Below are 23,301 nucleotides of genomic sequence, written 5' to 3' on the forward strand. Positions count from 1 at the left end.
ACTATTATTTTTCCTTAAAATATACATATTTGATTCGATTTATTCTTGCTTATGTTTAGAAATACTGCATGCCAATGTTTCTAAGTAGCCCAATCATTGACCAGTGGAGACGGAAAAATATAATTGGTGACCTTAATCAGCGGTGGACTATTTGTACTATTGCGCAATCAAATTGTAATAATACATAAAATATACACATGAATCAACGATACTAAGTCCCTTGTGTCAAGATGTCAATAACCTCTTGCCTGTAAGTAACAAATCTATACTAGATACCTACCACAATATGGCAGCTAATGATGATTAATGGGGATATGTTGAGCCATAATGAAAATATTCCATCTATTGCCTTGTAACAATACTAGGGATTGAACATTTATATATGAATACGGTACAAAAGTGAAACTACATGTTACAGACAGGTATTTTAGATATAAACATTGCGTAATAAGAAAGGCAGGTATATAAAAACAAGTGTAATAGTTCGGAGTATGCAAATGTACGATTCCTTGGTCGTTATTGCTTCTCATGTCACCATTACCTGGCTATCATTTTTATATAATAATAAAGATTGCCTAAATTAGTTTCGGTCTTTGTCATTAACGAAGTATTTTTGTAACTTTAGATTTTAACATTCATTTATAACTGTTAGAGGTAACTCCATAAAGTAGGTAAGATACTGACAGATAAATGTTATAATATTTAGTATTTATATAATAGACATTTATTTACCTACAAGATATATACAGTGGTACTACGTAAACGAAATTAATAACTAGCTTAAATCTAAAATAGGCTCTTGAGGCATTGTACCAAGGATGCTGGCGGCATTTCCCCGCTGTATCGCAATGCTGATACGTTGTGCGACAAAGCCGCCAGCTCTTCGGTCACCAGTTACGTCAACCAGACGCTTCGCGATTTCTGCAAACAACTTATGCGCGCTGGGACCCCATGGACCTAGAGTTTCAACTCCAAATGGAACGAAATGATACTCTCTACCGAGGCTCTTATATTTAGTATTTTATACAATCGTGATATAATAGAGAGCTGCTCAGTCGAGTAAAGTTACAAGATTGAAAAGCTTGATTACTTATATCACTATTGTATACAATTTTTTTTTTTAAGAGTCATCTAAAATAATACTTTCTACTATAAAACCTAAATAATTAAAGAAAACTAGGTAAGTATCTCAATAGTACAAAAGACATCAACGCGTGCATAATATATGAATAATAGGTATTTGTTCACGTTTTGAAAATAAGTATTTTAAACTTTCGCGCCATCAATATATTCACGATGCTTTCCGAATGGATAGCGTAGATCGTTGGTCTACGTCTGTGGTCGCTTAGAAAGAGATGCAAGATCGACGCGCAACCTGTGCGCGAGCGAGACAACTCACGCCGAAGTTTTACCTTCTGGCTGACTCCATTTTGAAATCTCAACGTGTTCGCATCGAATTCGAATGGAATGTCCAAAATTTAACTAAAAAGTGCTAAATATAGTGTCATTCTCGCCGGCCGGCATACAAAACACTTCAGAAAAACCGTGTGACGCTTCAGAAGACGCTGCAGTCCACCTTGGTCACGTGGACTCCAAGACTCCAGCTTCCACCATCAGCTCTCAGGTTAGTGGCTGCAGTGTATATCCTATTCGGTTTAAGCATCGTAGCTAACTTGTATGTCGCGCAGTTCATTTATTGTCCATTTTCAAATTACCCAATTGTAGCTATCAACAACAAAAAAAACTCGATAAAGCTACATATTTTTTGGTGCCGAAACCCGGGAACCTTTAGATTCCATCATTGGTAAAGTAAATTTAACAAATTCAAGCAATTTAATACTATTTCCCACCTATTTACGATATTTTGAGTTAAATTGCAACATTCCAAAGGCGTAAAATACCTACCCGCCGTTCTTATTACTAGCAGCGCAATTATTGAGTTTATGTTAAAATTCTATAAATCAGGTGTTAAAACAGGCGTATATGTGTATGAGCAACCTATTACTTATAAGATTATATTAACAATAGGTGCTATTGTTAGCGAAATATTGCAATAATTACTGCAAATCATTCTGGTATAAACCGACCAATTTGAAAAGTCCGTGTACTTAAACTACATTTCCGAGAAGTTCATATTGCATTATCGCCTTCCGTATTTAGTCGCGTTGCATACAATCGTAAATCGTAATATTAATTTTCTGCGTTAAGAATATAATAAGTACCTACTTGTTTGATTTCTTTGAGTTATTTGTGCATCTCAATACGTCTAACCCTATATTCACTTAGGTATTCTATCGTTTGGGTTATTCGTATAATTCCCGTACGTAGTACAGTATAGTATACTCAAGAGAATTCATAAACATTTTACTTTTACTAGGTACTTTGTGCTTACATTTTTCGCTGCAAGTGAAACTATCTAAGTATAACTGTGTAGGTCTGTACGTATAGGTACCTAGTAACAGATGGTCGTTTATTTACGTGTAAATTGAAACCACATTCGTGCATACTTATAAAATATATTCTATTATTGCGTATATATTGGTTTACTTTAGGTATTGTGTACTCTAAGACGTATCACTAGTGATTCACGTATAACTTTACGATACAATACTAAACTACAAATACTTATAACGTACCTATAGGTACTAAAAGGTACAGTCAGAACTATGCCATTGTATAAAAGGAAATCAATTAAAGGAACTAAATCAAAGTCGATAGAAATGGAAGGTTTAACAGTTAACGATCTGCCGGCGTTACGTCGTATTCGTACACTTGCGTTTAACCGCGTAAAGAAAGCATTAGAGATTGCGCGTCAGGCGAAAAATGACGTAACTTACATGGACTCGTTTCTTGTACATTACTCAGAAGTTAAAAGGCATGCAAACAAATTTGAAGAGGCTCATGCCGACATTTTGAGCGTTATCGATAACGACTTGGAGGTTAGGGAGGATGAAATTAGAAGTCAATTTGACGAATGTTATTTTGAAATACTCTCGTTGCATCGGCAACTCCTGGGACCCTCCGATGAACCGAGTCCACCGTCGTATCCTCCAACGGGTAACGTCACACAAGCCCGGCTCCCGAAGATCAATCTTCCGAACTTTAGCGGAAATGTTAAACTGTGGTCCGAATTCTACGATATGTTTAATTCACTTATTCACGAAAACAAAGCGTTATCGGACACGGAACGAATGCATTACTTAGTATCTTGCCTGTCGGGCGACGCATTGGCACTCATCCGCACCTTCCCCGTGGCGGCCGAGTATTACCGCGCTGCTTACGAAACTTTAATCGGGCGTTATCGCGGTAAGCGTGATTTAGCGTTTACTTGTTGGAAAGAAATGTTAGATGTTACTTTCAAATCAAATTCACCTCATGAGTTTCGTAGAACCCTTGATACGTTTCAAGAAAACTTAACAATGCTAACGCGCCTCGACTTACCTACTGACAAATGGGACTTTGTTCTAACGTACCTTCTTCTTTCTAAATTGGATTCGAAGACTAGATGTTTGTTTGAGAAACAGCCAACAACTGCTGAGTTGCCCACGTATGAGTCGCTTAAGACTTTTCTATATTCACAATGCGAAGCGCTTGTTCGTGATACGCACTTTTCGTCAAATGATAAAACTCGTGATGTTGAAAAAGCTCGGATAGCCGACAAGTCTCGTTCTTTCAGTTATTCTGGTAAACCTTTTGATAAACGCTCCGACAAACTCAACTATGTGAAAAAACAAGTGACGACTTTGTTATCGGCAGATGATCAAAACGAGGGTGAAACAACGCTTCATTCCACGTCATCGGTACAGCAAACGGTGACACCTATCCCTACTACCAAATGCTCGTTTTGCGGAGAGGACCACTCAATACTCCATTGTAAAACGTTTTCCTCTAAACGACCACAAGAACGATTCGATCACGCTAAACAACACCGTTGGTGTTTTAATTGTTTGAAACCTTCCCATGGCATTAAAGATTGTAAATCCATTTTCAAATGTCAAAAGTGTTATAAACGTCATCATACGTTACTTCATCTTGAAACTTCGGAAGCTAGCGAAGCGGAAAACGTTTGCAACGTAGTCGAATCTTCAAATACGTGTACACAAGCGAGCCTGGTTACAAATTCATGCATAAATTCGTTTGTATTGCTAGCTACTGCCCAGATTAACGTTCGCGATTCTGCTGGAAGATTTCAACCATGTCGTGCCCTAATCGACCCGGGTAGTCAACCCAATTTTATCACTGAGCGTGCGGCTACTCGTTTGGGCTTCAATCGATCATCAACACCACGTACTATTAACGGTTTAGGTCTGTTGCGGGCTCCCGTATCGGGTGCAATTCAGCTGGAAATAGGCGTGAATAACGAAACGGTATTCAGTATTGAAGCTCTCACTTTGGCTACGATATGCGGTCCGATGCCTAACGCCAAACTTACCAAGACTCAATTGACTCATGTGCAAAACTTGAAACTAGCCGACCCTAAATGTCACCTGCCGGGAGACGTCGATGTTCTGTTAGGCGCGGAGGTCTTCCCCTTACTTCTAACCCCAGGAAGTATTGATGGAGGAGAATTTCAGCCACCTGCTCTTAATACAATATTTGGATGGATTTTGATGGGTCGTACTAAGATTGCCGGAGCAGCTGAAATGAATTCATTCTTTGTCACAGAAGGAGAGCAGCTCCGTTCACAGGTAGAACGGTTTTGGGAGCTTGACTCCGTTCCTCAAGCTATTCCAAAGCTTACCAACGAAGAAATCCAATGTGAGCAACATTACACTGAAACGTTATCTCGTGATCCCACCGGGAGGTATATCGTCACCTTGCCTTTTAAAGAAAATGTCAAGGATCTCTGCTTTCCCGGCTCGAGGGAATCGGCCCTTAGACGATTCCACTCGCTAGAGCGAAAACTCTTAAATAACCTTGAACTTCATGCTCAATATTCCGATTTCATGGCGGACTATTTAAAAAGCGGGCACATGAGTCTAGTTCCTATAAGCGAATTGTCCCAAGGTAGGTATTACGTACCACATCATTGTGTTTTACGCCCTGAAAGCGCCACAACAAAGCTGCGGGTCGTCTTCGACGCGTCGGCAAAGGACGCGCGCGGTATTTCTCTGAACGAAAGTTTACTGATAGGTCCGAAACTGCAAACGAACATTCTTGATATATTATGCCGGTTTCGTATCAATGCAATTGTCTTCACCGCTGATATGCGGCAAATGTATCGGCAGCTGCTAATAGCTGAACACAATCGTGATTACCAACGAATATTTTGGCGCTTTCACCAGTCCGAACCCATACGAGAATACCGTTTGAATACTGTCACATACGGTGTAAGCTCAGCGCCCTTCCTTGCATGTCGTACAATAAAACAGTTGGCCCAAGACGAAGGAGATGAGTTTCCGTTAGCTAAGTCAGTCTTACAACATAATGTATACGTCGACGACATTGTCAGCGGTTCTCCATCTTTCGAGGAAGCAAGCCAAACTATAAGTCAAGTTATAGCCTTATTGAAGAGAGGCCAATTTGAACTTCGAAAATGGGCTAGCAATCATCCGGAATTATTAGCCGAGTTACCAGCTGAACATTGTTTGACAGATTTTGTCTGTATGGACTATGATCAAAGTTATAGTTTTAAGGTACTAGGTTTAAAATGGAATCCTATCAAAGACGCATTCACTTTCGAAGTGAAACCGTTAAACCGTATTTGTACTAAACGCACTATTCTTAGTGAATTAGCTCGTATATTCGACCCTATGGGGTTTTTATGTCCTTTAACTTTCCTCGCCAAGTGCTTTATTCAACGATTGTGGATTGCATGTGTAGGCTGGGACCAAACCCCTCCTGATGACATTGTTGAACAGTGGGAACGGTTTTCTGATCAATTGTCATCCCTGCAACTCGTAGAGATACCTCGTTGTTTATCCGTCGTGAACATGACGAATTGTCAGATACACGGCTTTTCAGATAGCTCGGAGGCTGGATACGGAGCTGTGGTCTATCTGAGCGCCACTGATGTCCATAATAAGGTACATACCTACTTACTTTTAGCCAAAAGTCGAGTTTGTCCCATCAAACGCGTTTCTCTCCCACGCCTGGAGCTGTGCGCAGCGGTATTACTCGCAGATCTCCTTAAATACGTAAAAGAAATTTACTCGTCAGTACTACCGAACTTCAAAATTTTTGCTTGGTCGGATTCCACCGTTGCACTTTCATGGATAAAGGCGCCATCACACCGTTGGAAGACGTTTGTCGCCAATAGAGTTAGTCATATTCAGGAGTCCGTTCCCGACGCCAGTTGGAACCACGTACCATCGGCAGATAATCCCGCTGATATAGCGTCTCGCGGATTGTTTCCAGTAGATCTGTTGCACAGTTCCCTATGGTGGGCGGGACCGGAGTGGCTTAGGCAGCCATCTGCAGCATGGCCTTCACTCGATGCGTCCACGAGTGATATTTCTGATCGCGGCAATCCCGACATTATAGTTGAAGAACGCACACACGCGTTCATCGTCCAAGTCGTCCAAGACGACACGCACTTCCTCGATGGTTTACTAGAGAAATTCTCTTCGATAAGAAAGGTCCAGAGGATTATAGCTTATTGTCAGCGGTTTATAAGAAACCTACGTAACAAGCAAACGCGTTGTCAGACTACTTACCTTAACCTCAATGAACTTCACAACGCTCTCGGGCCTATCGTTAAACATGTACAATCGCAACACTTTCATAATGAAATTATTCGTTTACAAACCAAGAAGCCTCTTTCTAAATCTATGCGCAAATTAAATCCGTTCATAGATAAATATGGTATTCTCAGGGTGGGCGGACGTTTATCAAGATCTGGACTCGAGTTCGATCATAAACACCCTGCTCTACTTCCGCGTAACGCTACGTTAACTTACCGCATTATTGAGGCTTTCCACCGCGAAAACTGTCATCCAGGCACGAACACGCTGCATTATCTCTTAATACAGCAGTTTTGGATCTTGTCTCCCATACGCGCGATTAGGCACTGTCTATCTAAATGTATCAGATGTTATCGATTAAATCCGGTTCCCCTTGAACCGTTCATGAGTGATCTACCGGCAACTCGCGTAAATCAAGCTAAGCCTTTTTCAATAGTTGGCGTCGACTTTGCGGGGCCATTCCGCATTCGTTTAGGTTCATATAGAGGTGCTAAAATAGGGAAGGCATATTTGTGTCTGTTTGTGTGCTTCACAACAAAGGCTGTACATCTCGAAGCAGTATCAGACTTATCCTCTGAAGCTTTCATTGCCGCGCTTCGAAGATTCGTGAGCCGCAGAGGTCGAGTAAGTGTTATTCATTCAGATTGTGGAACTAATTTCATAGGCGCAAATAACGTGCTCAATAGTTATATGAGATCAGCTGCCAGCACAGAACACATAGAGTTTCGATTCAACCCACCGTCGAGTCCTCACTTCGGAGGAGTGTGGGAAATCCAAATCAAAGCGGCGAAATCTCTCTTGTATCGTATTGTCGGAGATCAAACTCTTACTTTCGAAGAATTAACCACATTATTCGTTCAGATTGAGTCTTCGCTTAATTCTCGGCCGTTATGCCCCGTGAGCTCTGATCCGAACGACCCAAGCGCACTGACCCCAGGTCATTTTCTAACGCTTGAGCCGCTTACTGCAGTACCCGACGAAGACCACACTTCGATGAAACTGAACCGTCTAGGTCGATGGCAATTAATTCAAAGATTTCAACAAGACTTTTGGAAGCGTTGGAAATCGGAATATTTACAGTCGCTGACAAAACGTGCAAAATGGACTTCTCAGTGCCAACCTTTAGATGTTAACTCGGTTGTTATTATCAAAACTGAGAATACAATGCCGTTACACTGGCCTCTAGCTCGCGTAGTAGAACTGCATCCTGGGCCGGACGGAATTGTACGCTTAGCAACACTCCGAACTGCTAATGGAAATCTTCTTAAGCGACCATTAGCTAAATTATGTCCACTTCCTAACCAAGTTGACTAATCAGTAACTTAATTATTATTAAGATAGATTAACTGTAGTTATAAAGAAAAAAAAATAGTTCTTAAAATTTAGGTTTAAGATTGTTCATACACATTGTCTCGCTTAAAGTTAAAGTTTATTAAAATACAAAACATTGTATTTTGGTGGGCGGAATGTTCACGTTTTGAAAATAAGTATTTTAAACTTTCGCGCCATCAATATATTCACGATGCTTTCCGAATGGATAGCGTAGATCGTTGGTCTACGTCTGTGGTCGCTTAGAAAGAGATGCAAGATCGACGCGCAACCTGTGCGCGAGCGAGACAACTCACGCCGAAGTTTTACCTTCTGGCTGACTCCATTTTGAAATCTCAACGTGTTCGCATCGAATTCGAATGGAATGTCCAAAATTTAACTAAAAAGTGCTAAATATAGTGTCATTCTCGCCGGCCGGCATACAAAACACTTCAGAAAAACCGTGTGACGCTTCAGAAGACGCTGCAGTCCACCTTGGTCACGTGGACTCCAAGACTCCAGCTTCCACCATCAGCTCTCAGGTTAGTGGCTGCAGTGTATATCCTATTCGGTTTAAGCATCGTAGCTAACTTGTATGTCGCGCAGTTCATTTATTGTCCATTTTCAAATTACCCAATTGTAGCTATCAACAACAAAAAAAACTCGATAAAGCTACAGTATTACTCAAGAAATAGTCGCGCGTTGGTGTCTTTTCCACTGGACCGCGGCGCCACGTGATTGATCAAATTCATTATAGTTGATTAAACCGTTTCGAAATTTATATTATATTTGAGTTGGTCCATATATGAAAAGTACCCAATTACAGTTTGGTATACGAAATCTTAATTCAACCATTACAGTCAATGAGTAGAAAAAATATCTTACTGGACGATCCACTCCTTCGGGATAAAGTAAAAAAAAAAAGTAGTCTATCCTAGGATTTAAGCTTCCTACGTGCCAAGCTTCATCAAAATCGAGTATAAGTATTAGTCTGGATCAGTCAAGAGAATTACTAAAGTGATCGCATTTATACTGATTTGTATAAATTAATAAATATATTAATAAATTTGCATTCTGTCGGCGAAACTTTTTAATTTGTACGGCGAACATATTATGAGGAAGTCATTGGACGGCTGGAAAGGCGGCGTCGTAGTGGGTGGACGCAGGGTCAGCAATCTGAGATACGCAGACGATACGACGATAGTGGCATCAAGCGAAGAGGAGATGGCAACTCTTCTAAAGAAAATTGAGGTTGAGAGTGCTAACCTTGGTCTTAAGATTAACCATTCCAAAACGAAAGTAATGGTGATAGACCGAGACAAACTACTTCCCATCACCGATGCACTCAGGAAATATGAAAAAGTGAGTGAGTTTGTGTATCTCGGGTCGCTGATAATCTGTGACGGTGGCTGCGCTGGCGAAATACGCCGTAGATCTGGTATGGCCAAAAGTGCTATGGCGAACCTCGATAAGATCTGGAGGAACAGAAGCATTCAACGTTCAACCAAGGTGCGCTTGACTCGATCTCTGGTATTCTCGATTTTCGTATACGGTGCCGAGACATGGAGTTTGAAAAGTCGCGACAGGGCAAAAATCGACGCTTTTGAGATGTGGTGTTGGCAAAGACTTACGCTTACCCTGGACGGCTATGACAACCAATAGGTCCATCCTAGAGGAGCTGAAAATCACCACACGGCTCTCTACAGTATGTCAAGAACGCGCACTCAGCTTTTTTGGTCATATCATGCGGTCTAAGAAGCATGACCTAGAAAGGCAGATTATCTTGGGTCAAATGGATGGCGAGCGCGCGCGAGGAAAAGCACCCACGAGATGGTCTGATGGTGTGAAGAGGGTGGTTGGCGGCAACATGCAGTGCGTGACCCATATGGCTTATGACCGCACACTATATGGAGACGGAGCATACATGGTCGCGATCCTCAGCAATGAGGGACCGAGGAAGAAGAAGTATGAATTAATGTTTCTAGTTTGACTACGCAACTCTAATGCTGGCAGTTTTGACCTGTGCAATGTGTTGGCCTTTCCCATAATTGCATGAAATTGACTTGGCTTTTGGTACCATATTTGCATTTGTCTGCATGTTGTTGACATATTTTATTTCTCTTGTTACAAAACTGTAAACAAGTAGTGAGGTATCGTTTACCGGAAAAAGGTTTAAATTTTTGGAAAGTTTCATGTTTTGTGTGACATTATTTTTAAAAATATTTTAATCATGCCTGAGCTACAGTTACCACATGTGATATAATTTTTTCATAAATAAGAAGCTCTTATTAGTAAAAGAGTTATCTTAAAAATCTCAGTTACCAAATTTAATTCCTTGGCGCTGCGTAGAGATGTGGCCTCGCTCTGCATTTTCTATCGCGTGTATAACGGGGAGTGCTCCGAGGAATTGTTCGGATTAATCCCTGCCGCTTCTTTTCGCCATCGCCCTACGCGACAACATTACCATCCTTACCACTTAGATGGTTGGCAGTCCTCAACTGTGCGTTTTTCTAGAAACTTCCTGCCTCGCACAGCTAAACTGTGGAATGAACTGTCGCCTGCGGTATTTCCGGACCGATATGACCTTCAAACCTTCAAGAAAAGAGCGTACTCCCATCTTAAAGGCCGGCAACGCACTTACAACCCCTCTGGTGTTGCGGGTGTCCATGGGCGGCGATAATCGCTTACCATCAGGTGATCCGTCTGCTCGTTTGCCTCCTATTTCATAAAAAAAAAAAAAAAAAATTAAATTGCCAGTCTGGGCAAAACAAGAATAGTTTAAAAAACAAAAAATTTACACCTGTATATATAGGTACGCTTCTTTTGTGCAAATAAACATTCATTCATTCATTCACTGACATCTGAACAATATTTCTAAAGTTATCAAGAGACAAAATAATAAAAGTATGAAATGGAATGTACACATATTGCAGAAAATTCGTGAGTGTGCAAAACAGACTTCTCACCTATAAGATTACTGATTGGTTTTATGAATTTCGTACGTGATTATTCTTGGTTCGCAAGCATACGATTTGCCAATGGAGAGTAGCACCGTCACTTCTCTGTTGTTATCGTATACAAAGAAACATTGCGCTATCACACATGGTATTGTTTACTGATATCTCATAATTGAATCTTTACTCGCAGCATAAAGTGTTTTACAATTTGAGACCCGTTGCCTACTTTAGATCGTGTATGGAAAATTGTTCGTGATGGGTTGATAGCACGATGGCAGTGCAATCTAACTTTTATATAGACACTAACATTCGTTTTATTATTTCTACGTATTTTATGCAACTCCAAATAATACCTACTATCGCTATTAGTTATTATATATTTACGCCTACGTACGCCTCAAAATCAAACTAGCAATAGAAAACTAAATCGATATTTTACAAACATAAATTATACGACGTCCGGAAACCATTTTATTGATGTTTAATTTGCATCATAATGGACAAAACGTAAATTTAAAATCTTTAAAATAAGACAGGCGGATATGTAAAGGAAGCTACAAAATCTTAATAAAACGACACTCCAAAGTTCCGGCGACGACGAGCGACGATTAGGTATCCAAAGGTCGGATACCTATAATCGTCGCTCTTCTACTATGCCATGAGATACTACGAACGTATTGCATTAAATTCATATTAGTAACATTTGTTTTTAATTCGAATGCCATGCTATACGCCATCCTATATGTAATTAAAAAAAACCGGCCAAGAGCATGTCGGGCCATGCTCAGTGTAGGGTTCCGTAGTTACCCTTCCGTCACAATAGGCTAAACTGGTCTGGAGCTACTTTTTTTTTTTCAATTTATTTAGGTAAACAAACAGTCACTACAAGGGAAACTTAAATATAGTAGTTTTAACGCTATTTACAGTATGTGTGACCAATACCGTTCACCACTTAATAAATACAATTATTTTGATTATTCGGAGCTTATATACCACTGGAGCTTAAGGCTCCGGGAGACATTTACAAAAGAAGAGATAAGTATTATTAATACATTATAAATTCATAAAGAAGATAAAAAAAATCCTTAACGCTTACCAGTTAACAGTGCAGTGCATGCAGTATTACGTTATATAAGTAAGTAATACTAGTATAGGTAACAACAGAAGATTGTTAACAAAGGGATGAAATGATGCTTGGTGCCTTTCACCTCCAATTGGTTACAATTTTTATTTCATTCGGTTTCGGTTAAAGCGAAAAAAAATTACACCCCCAAAAAAATTTTTTTCATAGATTTTATTGTACGACTGTCGGATTTATTGATTTAGATATCCATGCCAAATTGCAGCTTTCTAGCACTATCGATCACGGAGCAAAGCCTCGGACGAACAAACGGACATGGCGGAACTATAAGGGTTCCTAGTTGACTACGGAGTACGGAACCCTAAAAAGAAGGGGTATTTGGTTTAAAGTGTTCACAGAAGTTTTAGTAGTAAATTTGAAAAGGCTGCATACTTGCAATTTAACCCTATTTTGGACGGCACCGACACGACGCGACGGGCGCGGTGACGGTGCCAGCGCGCAGCGCCAGCATGAATATTCATCAAGTGTCGAGTGTACGCGCATCATTTTAAACATTGCCAATTACACAGCACCTGCGTATCTGGGTGAAGTGTAACATCTATTGTTTCTTAGCGTACGAAGATATGAAAAAAAAAAAGATGCTGACAAGTTAAAAGTGTATGGGCCACTTGCACCATCCCACTAACCCGGGGTTAACCGGTTAAACCGTTAAACCAGTGGCAAATTGTACTGGTAACCATGGTAACTCCAGGTTTAACCGGTTAACCCCGAGTTAGTGAATGGTGCAAGTGGCCCTTAGAATCCATACTAATATTATAAATGCGAAAGTGTGTCTATCTGTCTGTCTGTTACCTCTTCACGCTTAAACCGCTAAACCGATTTAATTGAAATTTTGTATACAGATAGTTTTAGTCCCGGGGAAGGACAAAGATTACTTTTTATCCCAGAACTCACCCCTCAAGGGGGTGAAAAAGTGGGTGGAAATTTGTATGGGGAATCAATAACCGCTGTACCGATTTAGATGAAACTTTGGTATAGGGATAGTTTGATCTGTGGGAAAGCATATAGAATATTTTTTTCCCCGTAATCATCCCTTAAGGGTGTAAAAAATAGTGCGGAAATTTATAGTGGACCAATTTGGGGGTGAAAAAAGGGTGGATTTTAAAGTAGATTTGTTTAAAAACTAAGGTACCCAAATTACTAATCCCACGCAGACGAAGTCGCGGGAAAAAGCTAGTATAATATATTAGGAGAGTCGCTTAACTTCAAACTCGGGTAAATCCAACTGTCAGATTTTGCGATTTTGGTATTAGGTAAAGGTAATAAGGTAAATATGTCCTAAGAGGGTCGAATGGATTTATCCGAGCTTGAAGTTAAGCGACACAGGTATGAAGCAAAATGAGGTTAATATTACTATTTTGTGGTCTGATAAATTTGAAATTTTAAACATACATAACTGTTTGTTTGTTTGTATTCAGTGTGTTGAGAAGGTAATGCTAATTTGTGTCCAAAATTTTAACCAGTTGCAATTGCATTAAACATGTTATTTTCTCACGCGTGCCACTTACGCTTGTTTATCAACAATAGAATCGAGTAGGTACCTGTGCTTCATTATCATTCCACTTAACTTTATCACTTTATCCGGCAAAGGAACTTTATCAGACTTTGAAATTTTCTCATTATCACAAATTGTCCAAGAATCTAATTATAGCGGCTTACCCCATTCTTGGGTGCTTTCTTGACAATATTTAGATGAGTATACCTACCCATTGTGGTACTTTCATAAAAAAACCGGCCAAGTGCGAGTCGGACTCGCGTTCCAAGGGTTCCGTACATTACACAATTTAAACAATGTATTTTTTATGTGAAATGTCTTTAAAAAACCCGTAGGGGTCGGATCAAAAACTAAGTAATTAAGTCCGACTCACGCTTGACTGCACATTTCTAGTAGGTTTTCCGGTAATCTATAGGTAAAGATCTATTTTGTGTATTTTTTTCAAAATTTTTGACCTAGTAGTTTCGGAGATAACCCTTTATTCTCCCCCTGGGAATGGCAATTTTTTGCCTATTTTCTTGAATAACTTCTAAACTATTTATCTTAAAATTATTAAAAAAATATACTTGAGATTCTCACAATAAGCTCTTTCATTTGATATGTAACACGATATAGTTTCACAAACTTTATTTTTTAATTTTCTCATTTACCCCCCAAAAGTGGCCCCCGTGTTTAAAATTAATTTGTTTACGTTACATGTCCATCTTTGGGTCACAAACTTACATATGTGTACCAAATTTCAACTTAATTGGTCCAGTAGTTTCGGAGAAAATAGGCTCTGACAGACGGACAGACAGACAGACAGACGGACAGACAGACAGACAGACGCACGAGTGATCCGGGTTCCGTTTTTGCCTTTTGAGGTACGGAACCCTAAAAACGGAAAACTAATTATCAAAAACCGACTCAGTGTAGGGTTCCGTAGTTACCCTTCCGTCACAATAGGCATGATGACAGATTTTGAAAATCTGTCCTATAATGTTAAGGGCCTGTTTCACAATGTCCAAGTAAAGTCCTGAATAAGCTACTTGCCACTTATCTGACGAATAAAGTCATCGTTGGCGTTTTACAATCTCCAAATAAGCTTTATCTGCTAGATAAAATGCTTTTTTTGTAGGAAATTTTATCTGGCAGTTAATTTATTTGTTAATTAGCTATCCAATACTTTAGTTGGACATTGTGAAACAGGCCCTTAGAAACATAAATTATTTACTATGAATAACATATTTCTGCATTTAATAAAGGTTTAGTAGGAAAAAACTACATTTTAGTTTTTAGATTTTAAATTCGCTCCAAAACGCTTGTAAATGTCATGGCGTCCCTAGTGACGTCAAGGTCATATAAACAGAACGTACGCTCTTGACGTTCCTTAGGAACTTATTAGATAATTTGTTTATTTCGTATTATTAAATATGAATACCAAAGTGTATAAATGTTGTGCGGTTCCTCATTGTAATAACAAATCAATAACAACTCCTAATAAGTTATTTGTGCATGTTCCACACAATAAAACACGCAAGCTTAAACTTGCAAGGCGAGACAACGGCCGTATTGCCTAAGACTCATCTTTATTTTTGTGAAGATCATTTCGATGTGAGTATTTAATTTATTTTTTAGTCTGTATACCTAACAGTGTCTATCTTGTTTGAGGCGTAACTTTAATATAAAAGTTGCATAAGACTAGTTTTTTGAGGTTAGGTTTCAAAGCATTGCACACACAGCACTGTTTGCATTGCATTGGAATACACATATAAAAAGCGATTTTACAGGATTTGGATTTAGTTACTTACTTAAATTAGTATGATTTTTATATAATTATTAATATTGTTTATTGTACTTACAAGGAACTTTTGACATTTCTAAATTGTAAACAAAAGACTTCGTTTGATCGTAAAAACACTCTAAGCATCATCACATCGATTCAAGGCAAATTAGCACTGTTTGTCTTAGTAAATCCTTGTTTCATGACTCAAGTTATTAGTTAATATTCGGTTTAAACTAAATTGAATCCGTGAATCGTAAATAAAATAGCAGGAGAACCAGTACTTTCAGTACTTTGGATATTTGTTTACATTAACGTGACGTCATTCGCTCTGAATGGTTCACCGAATCATGGCGGACTTGCGTATTTAGTAATTTTATTTTAATAAGACATTTACCAATCTCGCCAAATATAAAAAAATCAATGCGTTTTTCGTACCTATTCTACGACTAAAGTTTCATTAAATAAATATAATATTTTAGGGACTTTATATGAATGTTTAATTACTGTCATCGAGCCTATAGGCTAAACTGGAGCTATTAGTATAACAACAGAAGATTGTTAATAAAGGGATGAAATGATGCTTGGTGCCTTTCGACCGAGTTAAACAATCTATTTTTCATATCGAATACGAGGAATCCAAAAAGACGAGGCAAATTTGCATAGTCAGTACTTAATTAAAGTAATAGACGTATGGACATGATTTTTTCCTAAGAACTTACTTTCAGTTGGACACTTATTTAGTCATAACGAAAAATATTAAATTACAATATTTATGCTGCACTAATTTTAAAATTATTTGTTTATGAAAATCAGCGGGATTGCCTCTTACTTTTAATTTTTTTACTATTTCGTTCTAAAACTGCCACTTGACTAGTCAACGGCATTAGATAGTACTCATTCAGCCAATGAAACTGTTTTACATAAATTAAATATTAAATAACAATTGAATGAGTAAAATAAGCTATTTATATCATACATTTTACTTTATTTACATGTATAATGCCAAATAACTTCAAAAACCAATTTAATGTCGTACCTAACAACGTTTAACTGTGGCTGTACGTCTTTTTGCTATATATATAGGGGAGACTTTTTGCGATAACTCGAAAACGGCTAAACTGATCATGTTCGCTATAGTTTTTATTTAAGCTCTGCTTGCTTGCTTTTATTTAAGTCTTTCTTAAGCTCTGTTTCTACGGTCTTTTTCATATTTTTTGAACCCATGTGTCAAAGTTGTTGTTTGTAGCGATTATTTCCGAAAATATTTACTTTATCAAAAAATGTTTGTCGAAGACCCCTTTTCGTTTTGAAAGACCTATCCAAAGATACCCCACACTGTAGGGATGAAGCAAAAAAAAAAATTACACGCCCACTTTACGTGTACTTACACTATTATTTTTTTATTTCATTGTATGACTGTCGGATTTGTTGATTTATATATTCATGCCAAATTGCAGCTTTCTAGCACTAACGATCACGGAGCAAAGCCTCGGACAGACAGACAGACGGACATGGCGAAACTAAAGGGGCTGTAGTTGACTACGGAACCCTACAAAATAATTGATACTGAGTAGCTTTAGATTTGGCCGGAGTAATTTTAATAATGTCTATTTAACTATTACATTTAGCAAATGTGTACCGACACGACAGCACAGTCTTTTTATCTACTTACCAGCAAAAACTACCCACACAATCTAACATAACAATGGGTAGGCCATTGAACTTTCACCTGCAATAGCATCGAAACAAAGATTCGTTATTAGGATATTGAATAACCAATTATTTGAATACTTATGCGCTTTCTACGATTAGCCAGTGGCGGCCGATTGCGTTGGCGTTTAGCTATTTCACCTTCTACGATGGGTGCATAAAAAACGAAACATGCAATACCTACAAGTTTATTGCTACTGGCTTGTTTCTGTAGGCAATCACTATCTACATCTAATTAGGCGATCCTCGTTTGTGCAAGCTACATACAGTAACAGCTAGCCCATGGAACTCGCTCGCTAGGTAACTGATTGCTCTGCTTATTTTATCGCTGTAGTTCGTGTCTAGTACCTAGTACCTACTCATAGCAATGCACTAACCGATGACGGCCGTCCTATTTATACAGGGTGTAGAGAGAAGGTTTCATGGCTAATTAATGTGTTTTTACACGTTTGCGTTTAGTTATTTATTTTCTCGTGTTTAGAAAGTGCTTAAATCTATTTTTAAGTATGATGCGCGAAATCGTAACCGCATCTCAAACACCCGTTAAAATTATGTAAAACGTGATTTTCTATACAAATTCGCCGTTTTATTCATATTGAGTGAACCTATGACTCCATCGGTATTCGACATTTACATAGCAGCGGGGCCAGACGGCGCGTCACAAGCCGCAAGTCGGCAATATGTCAGCACCGTCTCTAATGGGGACTGTATACGGGCCACATTTTCACTGCAATATGTGGCCGGCAACTATTGGTGTCCCTCTCTTACTCACATGTTAGAGAAAGACACCAATAGTTGCCGGCCACATATTGCAGTAAAAATGGGGCCCGTCTACAGGCCCCATAAGTTCATCTTATGCGGGGCATGTAGACGCAGCGCCCTCCCCCGCATTTACATAGCAATGGGGCCGGTCAGCGCGTCACAAGCCGCAAGTCGGCAATATGTCAGCAGCGTCTCTAAGTTCATCTCATCACGCAGCGCCCTCCTCGGCATTTACATAGCAGAGGGGCCAGTCGGCGCGTCGCAGGCCGCAAGTCGGCAATATGTCAGCAGCGTCTCTAAGTTCATCTCATCACGCAGCGCCCTCCCCCGCATTTATCTCCGACGAAATTGAAATAAGTTAGATAATATCTCGGTGAGAACCCGCCTCGAGACGAGTGGTCCAGACGTTATCGAGATGTGTCGCCAAAAACAGCGAGTTCAGAGGCATAACAACCGATCCCGTTCACGATAACCTTTTGAGCCTTTCTTAAATTTAAAACGCTTTTTCTCGAAGATCAGAAGGCTTGAACCTTAAACCTACCATCTGAAAATTTTAGGTAAATTGTGCATTTAATGCGAGATTGAATTTCGCTATCAAACATCAAACATTTATAGGTATTCAGCAAATAGGCCACAGGGGCACTTTTACATGTAAATTTTTACAAACAATAAAATTAACCCAAAATTACAAAAAACAATTACATAAATATAAATGTTAAATTACACAAGAAAAAAAAACTAATAAAAACTATACAAATAACAGAAGTACTAAAATTGTTTAGAGATGTAAAAGTCTCTAGGTGTCAGAGATAAAATGTATATAATAATAAAAAAGATCATCAAATTATCCAGAGATGTAAAGGGTCTATAAATTTTACATAGGAAAGGCGGGGAAAGTTTCAAAGTGCCTAACATTTGTCACTGCTGCCGTACATTCGGAAGAGCAAGCTCCTTAAAATGGCTTTCGTGTAAGACGTGGGGACACGAGCATCCAGCCAAGACTAATATAAAACTGAGTTTACTGTTTTGGTCGAATTCAAAACGAAAAAGTTAATAAGCAGGTCTCCCGCGGCGCAATATCGCCCACGAGCCTGCCAACTTAATTATAAGCATAAAAACATCCTCGAGCGGGCATCAACTCCAGATTAGACTACTTCCTAATAATATTATAGTGGAAAAATAAATCTTTCGTCAAAATACCTAATAAGGTATGCCAAGTTATACACATGTAATAGAAATCATTATACATTATACATACATAGGTACAGGATATTTGGTAATTAATGACCAACTTCTAAACCACCAAGAGGGCACCTTAGGCTGGTGCAGAAAATAGACTTTAAGGTTTAGTAAAAGTATCCTGGTTTTCGAGATATTCGCACTTCTCTTAATTTTAAGTTTTTGGTTCCTTATTTCACTGTAATGATCGTCAGGTCTAGGCCACAAATGAAAATATTTTTAGGTACGTTCTGTTTTTTGAAAAATATTCTCAAATAGTGCTGCCTACCGACGGGCATTAAAGTTTTTTTCGTAGCCATGGCGTATTTTTAGAAATTAGGCCTTAATTCAAAAATCTACATTTTTCACTTACTGGGTAATTACAGCCCTAGGTCGAAATGTAGGATGTACGGAACCCAACGTGTAATGAAAACAAATATTATGATCGCTTCAACATGTTGGATAGTCGAGATATGACCACTGTACGAAGCCTCCCGATGTACGGATGTACGAATCCTCCCTGCCCTACCTATTTGTGGCTAAAGACGGTGTCATTATTTTATTAAGGCCATTAGGTTGTTATGTGGTGGTACGATTGACATAAAGTTTCCTCGTTAAACACGAATCCAAAATTTTACATCGGCTTCGACCTACCTCAGTATTAGTCAGTATGTATTTACTAGGTATATTTTACTAGACAGTGTTTACAATAACGGTATGTATTTGGGAAGTAGGCTACGATCGTTAGTGTTTTTTAAAATGATATTCACACCGTGCAATCAATAAAAATAAATCAATAAAGGTTTTTACGGATTATTCTAAAATGTAAATGACCATTAAGTGATAGCTGAATGGTTTGCCAAAGTGGGCGTATTGGCATGACATCAGACGCTCGCGGCGTCTGTGCGAATCCTCCAGGGGTTAACATCCTACAAGTATCCGTGCTTGACCAATGAGCTCGAATCAAAGGCAAACACCAAATAGCCTGTCTTGCGACAGCCCGTTTTAGCTAACAAGTTTTCTCGCAATCTCGCAAAAAACACGCCGTCTGTGACCAACCCAGACTGGCGACTTGAATGAATTGTTTTTTTTTTACAGCGGCATGATTTTTATGCATTAGCAGACAAAATACAAAACAGTGAAACTATATTTATATTTCAAAAGCAAAACAGTATTTCGTACCTACTTAACAATATCTGCATTTAGATAGGTACCTATTTCTTTTACTTCATTTTATTTTCGAGACAATAACAAATTTGTGTATCGAGAAAACTTTTCTTCCTCCTAAGTAGTTGGATTGCGTTTGATTGAATCTCGCGTTTTATGCTTAAGAACATAAATATATGAATAAAAATAACAATGGATGGAAGAACCTGGGTATTTAAATTTTGTTTTGTCTACTTTTATTATGTTTTATGGTTTACTTCTATGACTTGTACAGTGAGTATAGCTGTTATTTGTAAGCAGTTACATTGTTAACTTAACAAAGTTATCAAGTAAGTCATAAGTGTAAAGTTTATGTAAATCATGATCCTAGTTGGTCGAAATAAAAATGATTTAATTTTAAATAAATTAATAACGGGTCACACGTATTCTAAGTCGAAAAACGCTCGTCGAAATGATTTAATTTTATTTTATTTAATATTTTTAATGAAAAACGTGAATTGAAACCAAAAGTACCTCGTATTTCAAAATAAACAAAACGGCTCATTCGCTGTCTAAAAAGGAAACCAATACAACGAGTACAAAACAAACTGTAAACAGACAATATGGCAACAGGGCTTCCATGCTTTTGACTAATTATAGTTAGTAGTAGTACTAATTTATACGCTTTGTTGTAAAAAGGTCTGCCAAACTGGTAGTTATCGCACCAGTTTTTGCTATATATGCAGTTAGTAGATCGACAACTAGTTAATAATAACGTACCGTGAGAACCTCTGTCATTATGCGAGGATTTCAATAAGAATTAAACATCACTTGTCATCTAGACAATTGAATAAAAAGGCAAGAGCGTCGAACAACTGGTCAGTGGCGTACGAGTACGATAGAAGTGCTGAAGACGGACATTGCGGAATATTTGGCTAAATACAGTGAATATCTTGAACATGATGTCATTTATTGCGTTGTGTTAAAGACATGTCATCGGCATTTATTACCTTGGCACGGTTTATTTGCAAATCAGCATAACACATTTTCAATATTATTATTTTTTTTATCATAAGAAGATAATGAATATAATAATGATATTGATAATGAAGATGAGAATGGCGTGCAAATAGGAGAGGCCTATGTCCAGCAGTGGACGACAGTAGGCTGATGATGATGATGATGATGAAGAAGATAATTGATTGTTTTGCTTCTTACGTGCCTTATTTTATTTTTACTTATAAGTACAACGAAAAATTCCTTTTAACGTACCTACTTGGTAAGGCAAACATCAAAAAACATCAACAAAATAAATAATGCTCAACTACAACAATGCTGAATATGCTTCGCAGATTTAAATTAAAATATTCTAATAATAAATAATTTTATATTCATATTATTTAAAAAACCTGACTTAAGATGACAAATAAATAAAGGAATAAAAACAAATAAGTTATATTTAAATATAAATATTTAGGTACATGGGTTCAATCAAATACGATTTCTTTACATGGAACCTACAGGGCCCAACCAAAAACCCTACTACAACCTTAATATAAAGTTAGTGCATAGAGATTACTGTCACTTACAAATGCAGATAATTATTATAAACCAAATTAATACAGCATAACAAATGATGTCACTAAATGAATACAATTAATTTAAGGGCATTTTTCGCCGATATAAGTCACCGGAGTAAATTCGAAGAGAGAATGGAGGCTACGTCGCTGGGACAAGTATGCTTGTGTAGTTATAAGAGTCGGGCGATACAGGCACGGCGTATACGACACCCGGGCGACGTGTCGCCCTCGCGCGCCCGGCGCTGCGGGCTCGAGCGGGATCTCAGGCTCGCTCGCCCGCCCTAATCTCATTACCGTACCGCACAGCCGAGCCGTACTCGCCTCGATGACCTTAGCCCGTTTCCCGAGCCGCAGCAACACGTACCTGTTTTGTTTACGTTCTGCTTCCCTTAACAACTACTGGAAGTGTCGAATACTCACCCTATTTCTTGTTCCAAATGTAAATTTTAGAATATCACTCAACAACGTTCCGAATCACTTGTCGGTCAGGCTTCACACATTAGCGAAGAAAATCCGGGAATCGCGGTGGTAAGTATGTAGCGCACACGGGTGCGCAGCGAGCGAGCGTCGCGACGTCGGCGGCGCAGAGCGGCGTGTGCGCGTACGCCGCTGGAGGGGCCGACCGGTCGCAACCGGGCCGCGCTCTCACCGCGCGCCCTGCCACAAAGTTACTTATAATCGCACTTGACACCGTGCAGCGCACAATCTTAATGAAAGTTTCGCATTTCTCTATGTCACTTTAACCCGACCCGACGAGAGATGGTTGACTAACTTCATTTTCTCTATTCATCTTTCTTTTTCACTAAAATCCCCCAAGTGAAAGGGATTTCAAGGATAAATCCAAGTTCTATTCTAATATATCTCAACCAGGGCAACAATATGTAGTGATGTTTTTCGATATCAGTAAATCAACACTTTTTCCTCGCGATCTTGCTCACCCGACACCCGACTAACGAGGCGTAACTTACCTTCGTTTCGAAGCCGACTCAACAACTCTAATTGAATTAGGTAATTCCGTTACACTTACCTATTGGGTTGGCTTCGCTGTTCTTGGTATAGATACATCGATTGCATATTTACATGCATCGAACTATATGCCACGACTAGAATATTCCGCATTGCTCCCGTCCCGGCTTTAGGCCGAGGTGCTCCGAGGTGTTGACGAACTGAAACAGTGAAAGTAGATAGTACAATACAAACCATTCTCTCGCAAAGATAACACGAAAGATAACTTTGTATTCACTTTTTCTTTTTGTCGTGTCGACCAATCAATTGCTAATTCAATCATTCAACGCTCTAAGTGCTAATACACCTCTAAAACAAAAATAAACATAATAGTAGATGCCATTACCAGACTACGAGCATAATCTAATCGTACGTAACGGGTACCTAACGTAACAAACCATCGTAGTTTTGTTTTCAATTTCTCCAACGTATCATGATGACGCGTTAATTTGAGTCTTTTATACTGGTTAGGTGTTTAATTAGGCAAAGATTTAGCTTTCAAATCAGGAGTCATTCTCACGGGGCTTGGAA

The 23,301-nt window shown here is 38.8% G+C and overlaps 1 protein-coding gene across 1 annotated transcript in view; it reads right to left on the bottom strand.

The window, feature by feature from the left end:
* Window positions 1-22,558, bottom strand: part of LOC134755834 (uncharacterized) — a 77,733-nt gene extending 55,175 nt beyond the window's left edge. Inside the window, exon 1 of the mRNA XM_063692447.1 lies at window positions 22,186-22,558. The gene's annotated coding sequence lies outside the window, so the exon portion shown is untranslated. The remainder of the gene's footprint in view (window positions 1-22,185) is intronic.
* Window positions 22,559-23,301: the final 743 nt, after the last annotated feature.

The sequence above is a fragment of the Cydia strobilella genome, chromosome 3 (assembly GCF_947568885.1).
Source record: "Cydia strobilella chromosome 3, ilCydStro3.1, whole genome shotgun sequence".
NCBI lineage: Eukaryota > Metazoa > Arthropoda > Insecta > Lepidoptera > Tortricidae > Cydia > Cydia strobilella.